This window comes from Leptodactylus fuscus, chromosome 9 (assembly GCF_031893055.1).
Source record: "Leptodactylus fuscus isolate aLepFus1 chromosome 9, aLepFus1.hap2, whole genome shotgun sequence".
NCBI classification, from domain to species: domain Eukaryota; kingdom Metazoa; phylum Chordata; class Amphibia; order Anura; family Leptodactylidae; genus Leptodactylus; species Leptodactylus fuscus.
This window is the reverse complement of record NC_134273.1, coordinates 20,468,421-20,490,416: the sequence shown is the minus strand read 5'-3', so window position 1 is coordinate 20,490,416 and position 21,996 is coordinate 20,468,421.

Here is a 21,996-nt window from a genome sequence, read left to right as displayed (position 1 = left end):
AAGTTGCTGATCAGCAACAAAGACACCCGTGTCCTGCTGCACTCGCCCATAGAGCTTTATGGGCGAGTCCGTGCAGTGCCGTGAATTCACGGCCTTTACGGACCTGCTCTATTCAGTACGGAGGCCCGGGCACACCACAGATAAAATATCCGGTCGTGCAAGAAGCCGCACTGAATATAACATGTCCGAAAATAGTACGGAATTGAAAACCCTCAATTGCGAACCATTTGCAGACTTACATTACGGCCGTATAAGACCAGTGTAAAAGTCACTTGCCAAATCCCTGAAGCCATGTGTTTTTTACATAGACTTTTATTGAGGGAGGCAAAAAAGCAAAATGCAATGGAAGTGGTATACTTTTGAATTCACAGAGTTTTTTGGTGAGGAGTTTGCTCAAAATCAGCTTTCAAAAACTCTATTGGGAGGTTTATGGAATGGGAACTTATAAAGTACTTCTACTTCTACTTTCTACTCAATCCACTCCTGACTTTGTCTCTAAAAACCACAATCAAATCTGCAACAAAAAAAAAGCTGCATTTCCGCAACATGGGGTCTCAACTTAAGACAGGAAACACACATAGCATTTTTGCAACCATTTTTGTTGCAGATTTTGCTGCCATTTTTGAACCAAAGCTAGGAGCGGGTTCATAAGGAATGGGAAGTATAAAGAAAGAACATATACGGCTCCTTCTTGCTGAATTCAGTCTTGGCTTTGGCACAAACTGCAACAAAATCTGCATCTGCAATAAAGCAACAAAAATGTTACCAACGTATCCAGCTTTAAAAGAGGCCGTGCCGCTATGGACACGCTATTTCCCCCTAACCACAGGACAGAGGATAAGTATCTGATCACTGGGGGCCCAATCTCCAGGTTCCCCAGTGATCAGAGGGACAGGTCTCCTTCTGAATTGAGCACTAATGCACTTGTGTGACTGGCGTTGTATCTGGCTGCCAGAGATTACAGTCCCAGCAGCCCCATAGAGTTAAATGGAGCCCCAGTCTAACAAGCGCACTGGCACTCCATTAACAAGGAGGCCCTGGGGGGACTTTCCTGATCACTGGGGGATCCGGCGATTTCCCTCCCAGCAATGGAACATGTCCCACATGTCATGCCACTTGTAATGCAGTCTATTAATGCTAAATTGTGACTTCTGTGACACTGTGCAGCCCTAACCTAATAGTTCACATTAGTCATTACTGGGCATGAGTTGGAGAACTACAAGACCCAGCATTGGCAGATGCAGAGACAGTGTTTACATACAACTTTGTGAATTGCTCATAGCAGACAGTGATAGTGCGGAGTCTGTGGTTGGTAAACAGTAAATAAGGGGTATTTATTTATGGCAAGGTGCATGGCGGGATGTAGAGCAGTTAGATATAGCCGAGATGTATTAGGTAGATGGACAGCTCATCCCTAAATGGAGACTTTACTTGTGCTGTCCCTCTCACCATCCATACTGCCAGGGTACACTCACCTTCCCTTCCACCGGGCCAGGCCACAATCACCCTCACCATCCACCTAGCCAGGGGCACAGTTCCCCTCACCATGCAAACAGGCAGGGTGCAGTGCCCCTCACCATCCTTGCAGCCAGGGCACAATCCCACTTCCCAACCATCCACCCAGACAGGGCGCAGTGCCCCTCACCATCCCCTCAGCTAGGGCAAGGTTCCCCTCACCACCTACACAGCCAGAATAAAGAATACCCTCATCATTCCCTCAACCAGAGCACAATCCCACTTCTCACTTATGGTTCATTGTGTGAGGACATCACCTTTCATGTCTATAAACACAAATAGATTTTTTAAGTATCAGCAAAGTCACCCGATAATATCTATCTCCTATCTATCTATCTATCTATCTATCTATCTATCTATCTATCTATCTATCTATTTATCATCTATCTATCTATCTATATCATATCTATCTATCTCCTATCTATCTATCTATCTATCTATCTCCTATCTATCTAATCTATCCATCCCATATCTATCTCCTATCTATCTATCTATCTATCTATCTATCTATCTATCTATCTATCTCTTATCTATCTATCTATCTATCTATCTATCTATCTATCTATCTATCTCCTATCTATCTATCTCCTATCTATCTATCTATCTATCTATCTATCTATCTATCTATCTATCTCTTATCTATCTATCTATCTATCTATCTATCTATCTATCTCTTATCTATCTATCTATCTATCTATCTCCTATCTATCTATCTCCTATCTATCTATCTCCTATCTATCTATCTATCTATCTATCTATCTATCTATCTATCTATCTATCTCTTATCTATCTACTATCTATCTATCTACTATCTATCCATCCTGTATCTATCTATCTATCTCCTATCTATCTATCTATCTATCTATCTATCTATCTATCTATCTATCTATCTCCTATCTACAGTATCTATCTATCTATCTATCTATCTATCTATCTATCTATCTCCTATCTATCTATTTATCATCTATCTATCTATCTATCTATCTATCTATCTATCTCATATCTATCTATCTCCTATCTATCTATCTATCTATCTATCTATCTATCTATCTATCTATCTATCTCCTATCTATCTAATCTATCCATCCCATATCTATCTCCTATCTATCTATCTATCTATCTATCTATCTCTTATCTATCTATCTATCTATCTATCTATCTATCTATCTATCTATCTCCTATCTATCATCTATCTATCTCCTATCTATCTATCTCCTATCTATCTATCTATCTATCTATCTATCTCTTATCTATCTATCTATCTATCTCCTATCTATCTATCTCCTATCTATCTATCTATCTATCTATCTAATCTATCTATCTATCTATCTCTTTATCTATCTAATCTATCCTTCTTCTATCTATCTATCTATCTATCTATCTATCTATCTATCTATCTATCTATCTATCTATCTATCTATCTATCTATCTAATCTGTGTTATAATGTAGCAAATTGCCTGATGACTTGGGCCTGGCACCCACTGACCGGGTCACGTGTTCTCTGGTGCTGCTCTGTACAGCTATTCTTCTATAGATGTTCTATCCATTATACAGTGCAGCCCCTCACCCACTCCCTGGTTATTAGTTGCTCCTCAGAGATCCCCGGCAGTCACACGGTCGTTACTAGAGAGGAGTCGCTCCTGGTAGGGATGATGTCACAGGAAGGGGCGTGGCCTCTCAGAGGAGGGCGGAGTTTCGGCCATCACGGCTCTGTGCTGTATAGAGGAAGTCGGTGCAGAGCACATGGAGATGGAGAACAGAAAGCAGAGGGGATGGGATGGGATTGTGGTAATGGAGGCTGGAAGGGGAGAGACAGGTTTGTTTTACATGAGACGACATGTTGGATGAGGCTCAGGGGAGAGAGTGATGTGGTTACATGGGACTGCACATTGGATGAGGGGGGAGTGAGTTAGTTACATGGGGCTGCACGTTGGGTAAGGCTGGGGGGGGGGGGGTGAGTTATGTAGTTACATGGGACTGCATGTTGGATGAGGCTGAAAAGAGAGTGATGTTTTATGTGGGACTGTATCCCGGAGGGTCTGGGGGATTGGATTGATGTTTAGGGTGGTATAGGAGTCATTGGCATGGAGGGAGACAGGGTTCTTTGGGTGTTTCTGGCATTTAAGGGGGCGCAGGAGATCTTTGGGGGTACTGCTGCATCTAAGGGGGAGGGCAGTGGCGTGCACAGTATTTCATGCTCAGCAGTGCCCCCCCACAGTATTATATGCTCAGCAGTGCCCCCCCACAGTATTATATGCTCAGCAGTGCCCCCCCACAGTATTATATGCTCAGCAGTGCCCCCCCACAGTATTATATGCTCAGCAGTGCCCCCCCACAGTATTATATGCTCAGCAGTGCCCCCCCCCCCAGTATTATATGCTCAGCAGTGCCCCCCCCACAGTATTATATGCTCAGCAGTGCCCCCCCACAGTATTATATGCTCAGCAGTGCCCCCCCACAGTATTATATGCTCAGCAGTGCCCCCCAGTATTATATGCTCAGCAGTGCCCCCCCACAGTATTATATGCTCATCAGTGCCCCCCCACAGTATTATATGCTCAGCAGTGCCCCCCCACAGTATTATATGCTCAGCAGTGCCCCCCCCCACAGTATTATATGCTCAGCAGTGCCCCCCCACAGTATTATATGCTCAGCAGTGCCCCCCCCCACAGTATTATATGCTCAGCAGTGCCCCCCCACAGTATTATATGCTCAGCAGTGCCCCCCCCCCCACAGTATTATATGCTCAGCAGTGCCCCCCCACAGTATTATATGCTCAGCAGTGCCCCCCAGTATTATATGCTCAGCAGTGCCCCCCCACAGTATTATATGCTCAGCAGTGCCCCCCCACAGTATTATATGCTCAGCAGTGCCCCCCCACAGTATTATATGCTCAGCAGTGCCCCCCCACAGTATTATATGCTCAGCAGTGCCCCCCCCACAGTATTATATGCTCAGCAGTGCCCCCCCCCAGTATTATATGCTCAGCAGTGCCCCCCCACAGTATTATATGCTCAGCAGTGCCCCCCCACAGTATTATATGCTCAGCAGTGCCCCCCCACAGTATTATATGCTCAGCAGTGCCCCCCCACAGTATTATATGCTCAGCAGTGCCCCCCCCCACAGTATTATATGCTCAGCAGTGCCCCCCCCCCACAGTATTATATGCTCAGCAGTGCCCCCCCACAGTATTATATGCTCAGCAGTGCCCCCCCCCAGTATTATATGCTCAGCAGTGCCCCCCCACAGTATTATATGCTCAGCAGTGCCCCCCCACAGTATTATATGCTCAGCAGTGCCCCCCCACAGTATTATATGCTCAGCAGTGCCCCCCCAGTATTATATGCTCAGCAGTGCCCCCCCCACAGTATTATATGCTCAGCAGTGCCCCCCCACAGTATTATATGCTCAGCAGTGCCCCCCCCCACAGTATTATATGCTCAGCAGTGCCCCCCCACAGTATTATATGCTCAGCAGTGCCCCCCCACAGTATTATATGCTCAGCAGTGCCCCCCCCAGTATTATATGCTCAGCAGTGCCCCCCCACAGTATTATATGCTCAGCAGTGCCCCCCCACAGTATTATATGCTCAGCAGTGCCCCCCCCCCCACAGTATAACATGCCCATGCTGCGACCTGTGTCCTTGTTTGGAGATCCCTGGGGCACGTTTACTATATGGAGGTCTTCCCATAGGTAATTAATATTTTTGTACTATGTTAATTCTATGTTGTATTTGCACTCTAAAAATTATGGATATTGTATATATCCTTATATGTATGCAATGAGAGTGTTATTTACTTACTAATATACAGTCCTATGAAAAAGTTTGGGCACCCCTATTAATCTTAATCATTTTTAGTTCTAAATATTTTGGTGTTTGCAGCAGCCATGTCAGTTTGATATATCTAATAACTGATGGACACAGTAATATTTCAGGATTGAAATGAGGTTTATTGTACTAACAGAAAATGTGCAATATGCATTAAACCAAAATTTGACCGGTGCAAAAGTCTGGGCACCTCAACAGAAAAGTGACATTAATATTTAGTAGATCCTCCTTTTGCCTCTAGTCGCTTCCTGTAGCTTTGAATAAGTTCCTGGATGAAGGGATTTTGGACCATTCCTCTTTACAAAACAATTCAAGTTCAGTTAAGTTTGATGGTTGCCGAGCATGGACCGCCCGCTTCCAATCATCCCACAGATGTTCAATGATATTCAGGTCTGGGGACTGGGATGGCCATTCCAGAACATTGTAATTGTTCCTCTGCATGAATGCCTGAGTCGATTTGGAGCGGTGTTTTGGATCATCGTCTTGCTGAAAGTATCAAGTATCTGCTGATACTGAGTGGAATCCATGTGACCCTCAACTTTAACAAGATTCCCCGTGTCGGCATTGGCCACACAGTCCCAAAGCATGATGGAACTTCCACCAAATTTTACAGTGGGTAGCAAGTGTTTTTCTTGGAATGCTGTTTTTTTTTTGGACACCATGCATAACGCCTTTTTGTATGACCAAACAACTCAATCTTTATTTCATCAGTCCACAGGACCTTCTTCCAAAATGAAGCTGGCTTGTCCAAATGTGTTTTTGCATACCTCAGGCGACTCTGTTTGTGGCGTGCTTGCAGAAACTGCTTCTTTCTCATCACTCTCCCATACAGCTTCTCCTTGTGCAAAGTGCGCTGTATTGTTGACCGATGCACAGTGACACCATCTGCAGCAAGATGATGCTGCAGCTCTTTGGAGGTGTCTGTGGATTGTCCTTGACTGTTCTCACTATTCTTCTTCTCTGCCTTTCTGATATTTTTTTTGGCCTGCCACTTTTGGGCTTAACAAGAACTGTCCCTGTGGTCTTCCATTTCCTTACTATGTTCCTCACAGTGGAAACTGACAAGTTAAATCTGAGACAACTTTTTGTATCCTTCCCCTGAACAACTATGTTGAACAATCTTTGTTTTCAGATCATTTGAGAGCGGGCTGTCCATGCTCGGCGACCATCAAACTTAACTGAACTTGAATTGCTTTGTAAAGAGGAATGGTCCAAAATCCCTTCATCCAGGAACTGATTAAAAGCTACAGGAAGCGACTAGAGGCAAAAGGAGGATCTACTAAATATTACTGTCACTTTTCTGTTGAGGTGCCCATACTTTTGCACCGGTCAAATTTTGGTTTAATGCATATTGCACATTTTTTGTTAGTACAATAAACCTCATTTCAATCCAGAAATATTACTGTGTCCATCAGTTATTAGATCAGACTGACATGGCTGCTGCAAACACCAAAATATTTAGAACTAAAAATGATTAAGATTAATAGGGGTGCCCAAACTTTTTCATAGGACTGCATAGTATTATCTCAATTGGACCTCCATTTTTTGTATGGTTGTACCACCTCATTCATTATCTCATTTCTTATATATGTTTTAACATGTATTTAAATAAAGTCTGATATATTTTTGTTAAACATTTTTTGTGGCATTGCGCTTTTTTAGCATAGTGTTTCAAGATAGAAAGAAGGTAGTATGACTATAGCCTGATATAAATGGTGTCTCTTTGTATTAATATTCCCCCAATATCCCCTGATACCCCCATGATGTAACCAATCCCCCCAATGTGCTCTAAGACCATCAATGTCACCTGCTGCCACCATGTTTTTATACCCTCCTGTAATGTAACCTGATTCCCCCAATAATATAATCCCCCACAATGTCCCCTTATTATAACCCCTCCGATGTGTGAATATTATACTCACCTCCTCCATCCCGCGGTGATGCTGCTTCTTCTTCCAGATTGTGAGCCACATACAAGGTACCGGGAGTTCTGAGAGGTCATGAGTGACCCGATACGGGGGACACAAAGCAGTGATTATTCCACCACCTGCACCAGGACACGTAACTTGTCTGTTTTCCTCGCACCTTGTAGAACGCAGGGTACTTTTAACCTATATATCAGAGTGGTAGGGCAGGAGGCCTATGGCTTCCTGCTCTACCGGAGGCTCAGAATCACATCGGTGGAACCTTTTATCACTGTCTTTGCAAACCTGCCAAATATTTAACAAGTAGATCAACAGAACTGGGGAGAAGCGGTTTCATCCCACCCCTACAGGTGACTCTATAGGCCGTTTTTGGCGGTGTCAGGATCACCACTTCCACCCAGGGATCTCCAAATAAGTGCAGTGTCTCTGCTGTCTTTGCCTCTGGTCTTCAACCCACGGCCTACAAGCTGGTCTCTTACGTTACAAGAACAAACCCAGGTTTGTCCTCCAGGTTCCAGGCCAACTCAGTCTCTTGATAAGATGACGTCTTCCATGTTGTTGAGGGTTCACAACTGGATCTGTGCTGTACCCATCCCAACTAGCAACATGGACTCTTTTCCATTTTTCTGTCTGCAACATTGTCTAGCCTCTTCAATGGTAGTTCTGTGGCTCAGCCCCATTGTCTATGTACTGGACCCTACTCGGTTCACAGGTGTCATACTGAAGACCCTGCCTCTGTCCTACGGAGACATCTTGGGGCTTTTTGGATCTATGGAACCAGCTACTCCCAGCTACCCCCAATGGCCAGGGGCGAGACTTCTGCACTACAAATACAGGAGGAAAGTACTGAAGTAAATAATGATTCTGGAAGGGGGCAAATACTTTTTTTTTTTTTTTTATAATGCTTACATTGGACGTGACTAGAAAGAAATAATAATAATCATTGTGGCTCCTGCTGGGTTGTCGATATAATTGGGTGATGGTTCTGCTGCAGATTGTGTCCTCTGGGAGGTAGAACGCCGAGCATGTACTGGGAGATGGTAATAATTGACCTCCCGGGTCTGAAGCCTCCATGATATGGATATATGTGTGTGTAACAAACATTGCAAAAAGAATGGACTGAATGAGACACGTGCGGCACCGCAGCATCACACAAACCCCTGACAGATGCACTCCATGAAGGTTATATGAAAGTCTGCTCTGTCATAAGCCGTCAGCATAGAATCGGTGCAGAATATGGATAATAACATTCCTATGGGGTCTGACAGATGTAGCAGTACTGACTACTGAGTCACCGCTGTGTGAGGCTAGGGATAATGCATGCTCAAAACACTCTGACTATAGATAATATTAGATCAGGAGTATACGGAGCCCAAGACAAGACTAAGAAGCATCCAAAGACCAGGCTAAACAGAGCCCTAGGTCAGAACTAGATACAGCCCAAGACAGGACTAGACACAATACAGGACAAGGCCAGACACAGCCCAAGGATAGGTCTAGACATGGCCCAAAAGTAGGCTACACCAGGCCAATACAGGACTAGATACAGCCCAAGACAGGACTAGATATAGTCCAAGACAGGACTAGACACAATCTAGGACAGGGTCAGACACGGCCCAATACAGGACTAGACACAATCCAGGAGAAGGTCAGACACAGCCCAAGACCAGGACTAGATACAGGACTAGACCCAATCCTGGACAAGGTCAGACACAGCCCAAGACCAGGACTAGATACAGTCCAAGGATGGGACAAGGTCAGACACAGCCCAAGACCAGGACTAGATACAGTCCAAGGACAGGACAAGGTCAGACACAGCCCAAGACCAGGACTAGATACAGTCCAAGACAGGACTAGACCCGATCCAGGACAGGGTCAGACACAGCCCAAGAATACGTCTAAACACAGCCCAAGACCAGGCTACACACAGCCCAATACAGGACTAGATACAGTCCAAGACAGGACGAGACACAATCTAGGACAGGGTCAGACACAGCCCAAGAATAGGTCTAGACACGGCCCAATACAGGACTAGATACAGTCCAAGACAGGACTAGACACAATCCAGGAGAAGGTCAGACACAGACCAGGACTAGATACAGTCCAAGACAGGACTAGACCCAATCCAGGACAAGGTCAGACACAGCCCAAGACCAGGACTAGATACAGTCCAAGACAGGACTAGATACAGCCCAAGACAGGACAAGGTCAGACACAGCCCAAGACAGGACTAGATACAGCCCAAGACAGGACAAGGTCAGACACAGCCCAAGAGCAGGACTAGATACAGTCCAAGACAGGACTAGACCCGATCCAGGACAGGGTCAGACACAGCCCAAGAATAGGTTTAAACACAGCCCAAGACCAGGCTACACACAGCCCAATACAGGACTAGATACAGCCCAAGGACAGGAATAAACACAATCCAGGACAAGGCCAGACACAACCCAAGACCAGGACTGAACACAATCCAAGACATGCGAGGAGTTCGACGAAGACTACGACCAGATCAGGACAACCAAGAACTTCCATCATATTAAACCTCAAAGAGAACACAAAACAACACTGAGCAAAAAACGATGATAGTGTAGTAATTTTTAAAATATGGTTGGTACAAAAAAAGTATAAAAAGTAATAATATCTATTTAGACCCGATGGCCTCTCACCTGTTCAGGTTGTGAAACTGACGTCCACAACCACGTGTAAGGGAACATTCACACAGAATGCGCTACGGCAGGCTGCCGAACACTTCCCATTCACTTCAATGGGAGCGCTTGTAATGGGTTCAGTCTGTAAAGAAAGAATAAATAATTGAGTTATCAGCTGCAAAAATGTGTATACATTTTTTTGGGACACCCTGTATATGTGCGCGCATATATATGGGACACCCGCGCACATGTGCGCGCGTAATTATTTGGGACACCCTGCAAATGCGCGCGCATATATATGCGAGCGCATATATTTGCAAGCGCATATATATGGAACACCTTGTATATGCGCACGCATATATATGGGACACCCGAGCCCATGTGCGCGTGCATTTTTTTGGGACACCCTGTATATATATAGGGTGTCCCAAAAAAACTGATTCTGGCTCTGACCTTTCATACTGATTCTTGCTCTGACCTCTCATACTGATTCCGGCTCTGACCTCTCATACTGATTCCGATTCTGAACTTTCATACTGATTCTGGCTCTGACCTCTCAGACTGATTCCGGCTCTGATCTCTCATACTGATTCTGGCTCTGACCTCTTATATTGCTTCTATCTCTGACCTCTCAGACTGCTTCTAGCTCTGACGTCTCATACTGCGTCTGGCTCTGACCTCTCATACTAATTCTTACTCTGACCTCTCAGACTGATTCTGGCTCTGACCTCTTAGACTGATTCTGGCTCTGACCTCTCAGTCTGTTTCCGGCTCTGAACTCTCAGTTTGATTCCGGCTCTGACCTCTCATATTGATTCCGGCTCTGACCTCTCATACTGATTCCGGCTCTGACCTCTCATACTGATTCCGGCTCTGATCTCTCATACTGATTCCGGCTCTGACCTCTCATACTGATTCCGGCTCTGATCTCTCATACTGATTCTGGCTCTGACCTCTCATACTGATTCTGGCTCTGACCTCTCAGACTGATTCTGGCTCTGACCTCTCAGACTGATCCTGGCTCTGACCTCTCAGACTGATTCTGGCTCTCACCTCTCAGATTGATTCTGGCTCTGATCTCTCAGACTGATTCTGGCTCTGACGTCTCATACTGATTCTGGCTCTGACCTCTCAGACTGCTTCTGGCTCTGACTTCTCAAAACGATTCTGGCTCTGACTTCTCAGACTGATTCTGGCTCTGACCTCTCAGACTGCTTCTGGCTCTGACCTCTCATACTGATTCCGGTTCTGACCTTTCATACTGATTACGGCTCTGATCTCTCATACTGATTCTGGCTCTGATCTCTCATACTGATTCTGGCTCTGACCTCTCAGACTGATTCTGGCTCTGACCTCTCAGACTGATTCTGGCTCTGACCTCTCAGTCTGTTTCCGGCTCTGAACTCTCAGTTTGATTCCGGCTCTGACCTCTCATATTGATTCCGGCTCTGACCTCTCATACTGATTCCGGCTCTGACCTCTCATACTGATTCTGGCTCTCACCTCTCAGATTGATTCTGGCTCTCACCTCTCAGATTGATTCTGGCTCTGATCTCTCAGACTGATTCTGGCTCTGACGTCTCATACTGATTCTGGCTCTGACCTCTCAGACTGCTTCTGGCTCTGACTTCTCAAAACGATTCTGGCTCTGACTTCTCAGACTGATTCTGGCTCTGACCTCTCAGACTGCTTCTGGCTCTGACGTCTCATACTGCTTCTGGCTCTGACCTCTCATACTGATTCCAGTTCTGACCTTTCATACTGCTTATGGCTCTGACCTCTCATACTGATTCTGGCTCTGACCTCTCAGACTGATTCTGGCTCTGACGTTTCAAACTACTTCTGGCTCTGACTTCTCAGACTTATTCTGGCTCTGACCTCTCAGACTGATTCTTGCTCTTACCTCTCAGACTGATTCTGGCTCTGACCTGTTATACTGATTCTGGCTCTGACCTCTCATACTAATTCTGGCTCTGATCTCTCATACTGATTCTGGCTCTGACCTCTCAGACTAATTCTGACTCTGACCTCTCATATTGATTCTGGCTCTGACCTATCATACTGATTCCGGTTCTGACCTCTCAGTCTGATTCTGGATTTGACCTCTCAGTCTAATTCTGGCTCTGACCTCTCAGACTGATTCTGACTCTTACCTCTCATACTGACTCTAGCTCTGATCTCTCATACTGATTCTGGCTCTGACCTCTCAGACTAATTCTGACTCTGACCTCTCATATTGATTCTGGCTCTGACCTATCATACTGATTCCGGTTCTGACCTCTAATTCTGATTCCGGCTTTGACCTCTCAGTCTGATTCCGACTCTGACCTCTCATACTGATTCCGGCTCTGACCTCTCATACTGATTCTGGCTCTGTCCTCTCATACTGATTCTGGCTCTGACCTCTCAGACTGTTTCTGGTTCTGAAGTCTTAGACTGCTTTTGGCTCTGACGTCTAATACTACTTCTGGCTCTGACTTCTCAAACTGATTCTGGTTCTGAACTCTCAGACTGATTCTGACTCTAACCTCTCATACTGATTCTGGCTCTGACCTCTCATACTAATTCTAGCTCTGACCTCTCAGACTGATTCTGGTTCTGACCTCTCAGACTGATTCTGGCTCTGATCTCTCATACTGATTCCGGCTCTGATCTCTCATACTGATTCTGGCACTCATCTCTCAGACTGATTCTGGCTCTGATCTCTCATACTGATTCTGGCTCTGACCTCTCAGACTGATTCTGGCTCTGATCTCTCAGACTGATTCTGGCTCTGATCTCTCAGACTGATTCTGGCTCTGATCTCTCAGACTGATTCTGGCTCTGATCTCTCAGACTGATTCTGGCTCTGATATCTCAGACTGATTCTGGCTCTGAGCTCTCAGACTGATTCTGGCTCTGATCTCCCATGCTGATTTCTGCTCTGACCTCTTATACTGCTTCTGGCTCTGACCTCTCATACTGCTTCTGGCTCTGACCTCTCATACTGCTTCTGGCTCTGACCTCTCAGACTGATTCTGGCTCTGACCTCTCAGTCTGTTTCCGGCTCTGAACTTTCAGTTTGATTCCGGCTCTGACCTCTCATATTGATTCCGGCTCTGACCTCTCATACTGATTCGGCTCTGACCTCTCATACTGATTCTGGCTCTGATCTCTCATACTGATTCTGGCTCTAACCTTTCAGACTGATTCTGGCTCTGATCTCTCATACTGATTCTGGCTCTGACCTCTCAGACTGATTCTGGCTCTGACCTCTCATCCTGATTCTGGCTCTGACCTCTCAGACTGATTCTGGCTCTGACCTCTCATACTGATTCTGGCTCTGACCTCTCCTACTGATTCTGGCTCTGATCTCTCATACTGATTCTGGCTCTGACCTTTCAGACTGATTCTGGCTCTGACCTCTCATACTGATTCCGGCTCTGACCTCTCATACTGATTCCGGCTCTGATCTCTCATACTGATTCTGGCTCTGATCTCTCATACTGATTCTGGCTCTGACCTCTCAGACTGATTCTGGCTCTGACCTCTCATACTGATTCTGGCTCTGACCTTTCATACTGATTCTTGCTCTGACCTCTCATACTGATTCCGGCTCTGACCTCTCATACTGATTCTGACTCTGATCTCTCATACTGATTCTGGCTCTGACCTTTCAGACTGATTCTAGCTCTAACCTCTCATACTGATTCTGGCTCTGACCTCTCATACTGATTCCGGCTCTGATCTCTCATACTGATTCTGGCTCTGACCTTTCATACTGATTCTGGCTCTGATCTCTCAGACTGATTCTGGCTCTGACCTTTCAGACTGATTCTGGCTCTGATCTCTCTTACTGATTCTGGCTCTGATCTCTCTTACTGATTCTGGCTCTGACCTCTCAGACAGATTCTGGCTCTGACCTCTCAGTTTGAATCTGGCTCTGACCTCTCAGTCTGATTGGGGCTCTAACCTCTCATACTGATTCTGGCTCTGATCTCTCATACTGATTCTGGCTCTGACCTTTCAGACTGATTCTGTCTCTGACCTTTAAGACTGATTCTGTCTCTGACCTTTCAGACTGATTCTGGCTCTGACCTTTCAGACTGATTCTGGCTCTGACCTCTCACACTGATTCTGGCTCTGACCTCTCATACTGATTCTGGCTCTGACGTCTCACACTGCTTCTGGCTCTGACCTCTCAGACTTATTCCGGCTCTGACCTCTCAGTCTGATTCCGGCTCTGACCTCTCATACTGATTCCGTCTCTGACCTCTCATACAGATTCCGGCTCTGACCTCTCATACTGATTCTGGCTCTGACCTCTCATACTGATTCTGGCTCTGATCTCTCATACTGATTCTGGCTCTGACCTTTCAGACTGATTCTGGCTCTGACCTCTCATACTGATTCTGGCTCTGACCTCTCATACTGATTCTGGCTCTGACCTCTCATCCTGATTCTGGCTCTGACCTCTCATACTGATTCTGGCTCTGACCTCTCAGACTGATTCTGGCTCTGACCTCTCATACTGATTCTGGCTCTGATCTCTCATACTGATTCTGGCTCTGACCTTTCAGACTGATTCTGGCTCTGACCTCTCATACTGATTCTGGCTCTGACCTCTCATACTGATTCTGGCTCTGACCTCTCAGACTGATTCTGGCTCTGACCTCTCATACTGATTCTGGCTCTGACCTCTCATACTGATTCCGGCTCTGACCTCTCATACTGATTCTGGCTCTGACCTTTCAGACTGATTCTGGCTCTGATCTCTCATACTGATTCTGGCTCTGACCTCTCATACTGATTCTGGCTCTGATCTCTCATACTGATTCTGGCTCTGACCTTTCAGACTGATTCTGGCTCTGATCTCTCTTACTGATTCTGGCTCTGACCTCTCAGACAGATTCTGGCTCTGATCTCTCAGACTGATTCTGGCTCTGACCTCTCAGACTGATTCTGGCTCTGACCTCTCAGACTGATTCCGGCTCTGACCTCTCATACTGATTCTGGCTCTGACCTCTCATACTGATTCCAGTTCTGACCTTTCATTCTGCTTCTGACTCTGCTTCTGGCTCTGACGTCTAAGACTTATTCTGGCTCTGACCTCTCATACTGATTCTGGCTCTGACCTTTCATACTGATTCTTGCTCTGACCTCTCATAATGATTCCGGCTCTGACCTCTCATACTGATTCTGGCTCTGATCTCTCATACTGATTCTGGCTCTGACCTTTCAGACTGATTCTGGCTCTGACCTCTCATACTGATTCCGGCTCTGACCTCTCATACTGATTCTGGCTCTCACCTCTCAGATTGATTCTGGCTCTCACCTCTCAGATTGATTCTGGCTCTGATCTCTCAGACTGATTCTGGCTCTGACGTCTCATACTGATTCTGGCTCTGACCTCTCAGACTGCTTCTGGCTCTGACTTCTCAAAACGATTCTGGCTCTGACTTCTCAGACTGATTCTGGCTCTGACCTCTCAGACTGCTTCTGGCTCTGACGTCTCATACTGCTTCTGGCTCTGACCTCTCATACTGATTCCAGTTCTGACCTTTCATACTGCTTATGGCTCTGACCTCTCATACTGATTCTGGCTCTGACCTCTCAGACTGATTCTGGCTCTGACGTTTCAAACTACTTCTGGCTCTGACTTCTCAGACTTATTCTGGCTCTGACCTCTCAGACTGATTCTTGCTCTTACCTCTCAGACTGATTCTGGCTCTGACCTCTTATACTGATTCTGGCTCTGACCTCTCATACTAATTCTGGCTCTGATCTCTCATACTGATTCTGGCTCTGACCTCTCAGACTAATTCTGACTCTGACCTCTCATATTGATTCTGGCTCTGACCTATCATACTGATTCCGGTTCTGACCTCTCAGTCTGATTCTGGATTTGACCTCTCAGTCTAATTCCGGCTCTGACCTCTCATACTGATTCCGGCTCTGACCTTTCATACTGATTCTGGCTCTGACCTCTCAAACTAATTCTGGCTCTGACCTCTCAGACTGATTCTGACTCTTACCTCTCATACTGACTCTAGCTCTGATCTCTCATACTGATTCTGGCTCTGACCTCACAGACTAATTCTGACTCTGACCTCTCATATTGATTCTGGCTCTGACCTATCATACTGATTCCGGTTCTGACCTCTAAGTCTGATTCCGGCTTTGACCTCTCAGTCTGATTCCGACTCTGACCTCTTATACTGATTCCGGCTCTGACCTCTCATACTGATTCTGGCTCTGTCCTCTCATACTGATTCTGGCTCTGACCTCTCAGACTGTTTCTGGTTCTGAACTCTTAGACTGCTTTTGGCTCTGACGTCTAATACTACTTCTGGCTCTGACTTCTCAAACTGATTCTGGTTCTGAACTCTCAGACTGATTCTGACTCTAACCTCTCATACTGATTCTGGCTCTGACCTCTCATACTAATTGTAGCTCTGACCTCTCAGACTGATTCTGGTTCTGACCTCTCAGACTGATTCTGGCTCTGATCTCTCATACTGATTCCGGCTCTGATCTCTCATACTGATTCTGGCACTCATCTCTCAGACTGATTCTGGCTCTGATCTCTCATACTGATTCTGGCTCTGACCTCTCAGACTGATTCTGGCTCTGATCTCTCAGACTGATTCTGGCTCTGATCTCTCAGACTGATTCTGGCTCTGATCTCTCAGACTGATTCTGGCTCTGATCTCTCAGACTGATTCTGGCTCTGATATCTCAGACTGATTCTGGCTCTGAGCTCTCAGACTGATTCTGGCTCTGATCTCCCATGCTGATTTCTGCTCTGACCTCTTATACTGCTTCTGGCTCTGACCTCTCATACTGCTTCTGGCTCTGACCTCTCATACTGCTTCTGGCTCTGACCTCTCAGACTGATTCTGGCTCTGACCTCTCAGTCTGATTCCGGCTCTGATCTCTCATACTGATTCTGGCTCTGACCTCTCATACTGATTCTGGCTCTGATCTCTCATACTGATTCTGGCTCTAACCTTTCAGACTGATTCTGGCTCTGATCTCTCATACTGATTCTGGCTCTGACCTCTCAGACTGATTCTGGCTCTGACCTCTCATACTGATTCCGGCTCTGACCTCTCATACTGATTCTGGCTCTGATCTCTCATACTGATTCCGGCTCTGACCTCTCATACTGATTCTGGCTCTGATCTCTCATACTGATTCTGGCTCTAACCTTTCAGACTGATTCTGGCTCTGATCTCTCATACTGATTCTGGCTCTGACCTCTCAGACTGATTCTGGCTCTGACCTCTCATCCTGATTCTGGCTCTGACCTCTCAGACTGATTCTGGCTCTGACCTCTCATACTGATTCTGGCTCTGACCTCTCCTACTGATTCTGGCTCTGATCTCTCATACTGATTCTGGCTCTGACCTTTCAGACTGATTCTGGCTCTGACCTCTCATACTGATTCCGGCTCTGACCTCTCATACTGATTCCGGCTCTGATCTCTCATACTGATTCTGGCTCTGATCTCTCATACTGATTCTGGCTCTGACCTCTCAGACTGATTCTGGCTCTGACCTCTCATACTGATTCTGGCTCTGACCTTTCATACTGATTCTTGCTCTGACCTCTCATACTGATTCCGGCTCTGACCTCTCATACTGATTCTGACTCTGATCTCTCATACTGATTCTGGCTCTGACCTTTCAGACTGATTCTAGCTCTAACCTCTCATACTGATTCTGGCTCTGACCTCTCATACTGATTCCGGCTCTGATCTCTCATACTGATTCTGGCTCTGACCTTTCATACTGATTCTGGCTCTGATCTCTCAGACTGATTCTGGCTCTGACCTTTCAGACTGATTCTGGCTCTGATCTCTCTTACTGATTCTGGCTCTGATCTCTCTTACTGATTCTGGCTCTGACCTCTCAGACAGATTCTGGCTCTGACCTCTCAGTTTGAATCTGGCTCTGACCTCTCAGTCTGATTGGGGCTCTAACCTCTCATACTGATTCTGGCTCTGATCTCTCATACTGATTCTGGCTCTGACCTTTCAGACTGATTCTGTCTCTGACCTTTAAGACTGATTCTGTCTCTGACCTTTCAGACTGATTCTGGCTCTGACCTTTCAGACTGATTCTGGCTCTGACCTCTCACACTGATTCTGGCTCTGACCTCTCATACTGATTCTGGCTCTGACGTCTCACACTGCTTCTGGCTCTGACCTCTCAGACTTATTCCGGCTCTGACCTCTCAGTCTGATTCCGGCTCTGACCTCTCATACTGATTCCGTCTCTGACCTCTCATACAGATTCCGGCTCTGACCTCTCATACTGATTCTGGCTCTGACCTCTCATACTGATTCTGGCTCTGATCTCTCATACTGATTCTGGCTCTGACCTTTCAGACTGATTCTGGCTCTGACCTCTCATACTGATTCTGGCTCTGACCTCTCATACTGATTCTGGCTCTGACCTCTCATCTTGATTCTGGCTCTGACCTCTCATACTGATTCTGGCTCTGACCTCTCAGACTGATTCTGGCTCTGACCTCTCATACTGATTCTGGCTCTGATCTCTCATACTGATTCTGGCTCTGACCTTTCAGACTGATTCTTGCTCTGACCTCTCATACTGATTCTGGCTCTGACCTCTCATACTGATTCTGGCTCTGACCTCTCAGACTGATTCTGGCTCTGACCTCTCATACTGATTCTGGCTCTGACCTCTCATACTGATTCCGGCTCTGACCTCTCATACTGATTCTGGCTCTGACCTTTCAGACTGATTCTGGCTCTGATCTCTCATACTGATTCTGGCTCTGACCTCTCATACTGATTCTGGCTCTGATCTCTCATACTGATTCTGGCTCTGACCTTTCAGACTGATTCTGGCTCTGATCTCTCTTACTGATTCTGGCTCTGACCTCTCAGACAGATTCTGGCTCTGATCTCTCAGACTGATTCTGGCTCTGACCTCTCAGACTGATTCTGGCTCTGACCTCTCAGACTGATTCCGGCTCTGACCTCTCATACTGATTCTGGCTCTGACCTCTCATACTGATTCCAGTTCTGACCTTTCATTCTGCTTCTGACTCTGACCTCTCATACTGATTCTTGCTCTGACCTCTCAGACTGATTCTGGCTCTGACCTCTCAGACTGATTCTGGCTCTGACCTCTCAGACTGATTCTGGCTCTGACCTCTCATACTGATTCCGGCTCTGAACTCTCATACTGATTCTGGCTCTGACCTCTCAGTCTGATTCCGGCTCTGACCTATCATACTGATTCTGGCTCTGATCTCTCGTACTGATTCTGGCTCTGACCTCTCAGACTGATTCTGGCTCTGACCTCTCATCCTGATTCTGGCTCTGACCTCTCATACTGATTCTGGCTCTGACCTCTCATACTGATTCTGGCTCTGACCTCTCAGACTGATTCTAGCTCTGACCTCTCAAACTGATTCTGGCTCTGACCTCTCATACTGATTCTGGCTCTGATCTCTCATACTGATTCTGGCTCTGACCTTTCGTACTCATTCTGGCTCTGACCTCTCATACTGATTCTGGCTCTGACCTCTCATACTGATTCCGGCTCTGATCTCTCATACTGATTCTGGCTCTGACGTCTAAGACTTATTCTGGCTCTGACCTCTCATACTGATTCTGGCTCTGACCTTTCATACTGATTCTTGCTCTGACCTCTCATAATGATTCCGGCTCTGACCTCTCATACTGATTCTGGCTTTGATCTCTCATACTGATTCTGGCTCTGACCTTTCAGACTGATTCTGGCTCTGACCTCTCATACTGATTCTGGCTCTGACCTCTCATACTGATTCCGGCTCTGATCTCTCATACTGATTCTGGCTCTGACCTCTCATACTGATTCTGGCTCTGACCTCTCATACTGATTCCGGCTCTGATCTCTCATACTGATTCTGGCTCTGACGTCTAAGACTTATTCTGGCTCTGACCTCTCATACTGATTCTGGCTCTGACCTTTCATACTGATTCTTGCTCTGACCTCTCATAATGATTCCGGCTCTGACCTCTCATACTGATTCTGGCTCTGATCTCTCATACTGATTCTGGCTCTGACCTTTCAGACTGATTCTGGCTCTGATCTCTCTTACTGATTCTGGCTCTGACCTCTCAGACAGATTCTGGCTCTGATCTCTCAGACTGATTCTGGCTTTGATCTCTCATACTGATTCTGGCTCTGACCTTTCAGACTGATTCTGGCTCTGACCTCTCATACTGATTCTGGCTCTGACCTCTCATACTGATTCCGGCTCTGATCTCTCATACTGATTCTGGCTCTGACCTCTCATACTGATTCTGGCTCTGACCTCTCATACTGATTCTGGCTCTGACCTCTCACACTGATTCTGGCTCTGACCTCTCACACTGATTCTGGCTCTGACCTCTCAGACTGATTCTGCCTCTGATCTCTCAGACTGATTCTGGCTCTGACCTCTCAGACTGATTCTGGCTCTGACCTCTCAGACTGATTCTGGCTCTCACCGCTCATACTGATTCCGGCTCTGAACTCTCATACTGATTCTGGCTCTGATCTCTCATACTGATTCTGGCTCTTACCTCTCAGTCTGATTCCGGCTCTTACCGCTCATACTGATTCTGGCTCTGATCTCTCGTACTGATTCTGGCTCTTATCGCTCAGACTGATTCTGGCTCTGACCTCTCATCTTGATTCTGGCTCTGACCTCTCAGACTGATTCTGGCTCTGACCTCTCAGACTGATTCTGGCTCTGACCTCTCAGACTGATTCTGGCTCTGACCTCTCAGACTGATTCTGGCTCTGACCTCTCAGACTGATTCTAGCTCTGACCTCTCAAACTGATTCCGGCTCTGACCTATCATACTGATTCTGGCTCTGATCTCTCGTACTGATTCTGGCTCTGACCTCTCAGACTGATTCTGGCTCTGACCTCTCATCCTGATTCTGGCTTTGACCTCTCATACTGATTCCGGCTCTGATCTCTCATACTGATTCTGGCTCTGACGTCTCAGACTGATTCTGGCTCTGACCTCTCATACTGATTCTGGCTCTGACCTTTCATACTGATTCTTGCTCTGACCTCTCATAATGATTCCGGCTCTGACCTCTCATACTGATTCTGGCTCTGATCTCTCATACTGATTCTGGCTCTGACCTTTCAGACTGATTCTGGCTCTGACCTCTCATACTGATTCTGGCTCTGACCTCTCATATTGATTCCGGCTCTGATCTCTCATACTGATTCTGGCTCTGACCTCTCATACTGATTCTGGCTCTGACCTCTCACACTGATTCTGGCTCTGACCTCTCACACTGATTCTGGCTCTGACCTCTCACACTGATTCTGGCTCTGACCTCTCACACTGATTCTGGCTCTGACCTCTCAGACTGATTCTGGCTCTGACCTCTCAGACTGATTCTGGCTCTGACCGCTCATACTGATTCCGGCTCTGAACTCTCATACTGATTCTGGCTCTGATCTCTCATACTGATTCTGGCTCTTACCTCTCAGTCTGATTTTGGCTCTTACCGCTCATACTGATTCTGGCTCTGATCTCTCGTACTGATTCTGGCTCTGACCTCTCAGACTGATTCTGGCTCTGACCTCTCATCCTGATTCTGGCTCTGACCTCTCATACTGATTCTGGCTCTGACCTCTCATACTGATTCTGGCTCTGATCTCTCATACTGATTCTGGCTCTGATCTTTCAGACTGATTCTGGCTCTGATCTCTCTTACTGATTCTGGCTCTGACCTCTTAGACAGATTCTGGCTCTGACCTCTCATACTAAATCTGGCTCTGACCTCTCAGTCTCATTCTGGCTCTTATCTCTCATACTGATTCTGGCTCTGATCTCTCATACTGATTCTGGCTCTGACCTCTCAGTCTGATTCTGGATCTGACCTTTCAGACTGATTCTGGCTCTGACCTCTCAGACTGATTCTGGCTCTGACCTCTCATACTAAATCTGGCTCTGACCTCTCAGTCTGATTCTGGCTAAGACCTCTCAGTCTGATTGGGGCTCTGACCTCTCATACTGATTCTGGCTCTGATCTCTCATACTGATTCTGGCTCTGACCTTTCAGACTGATT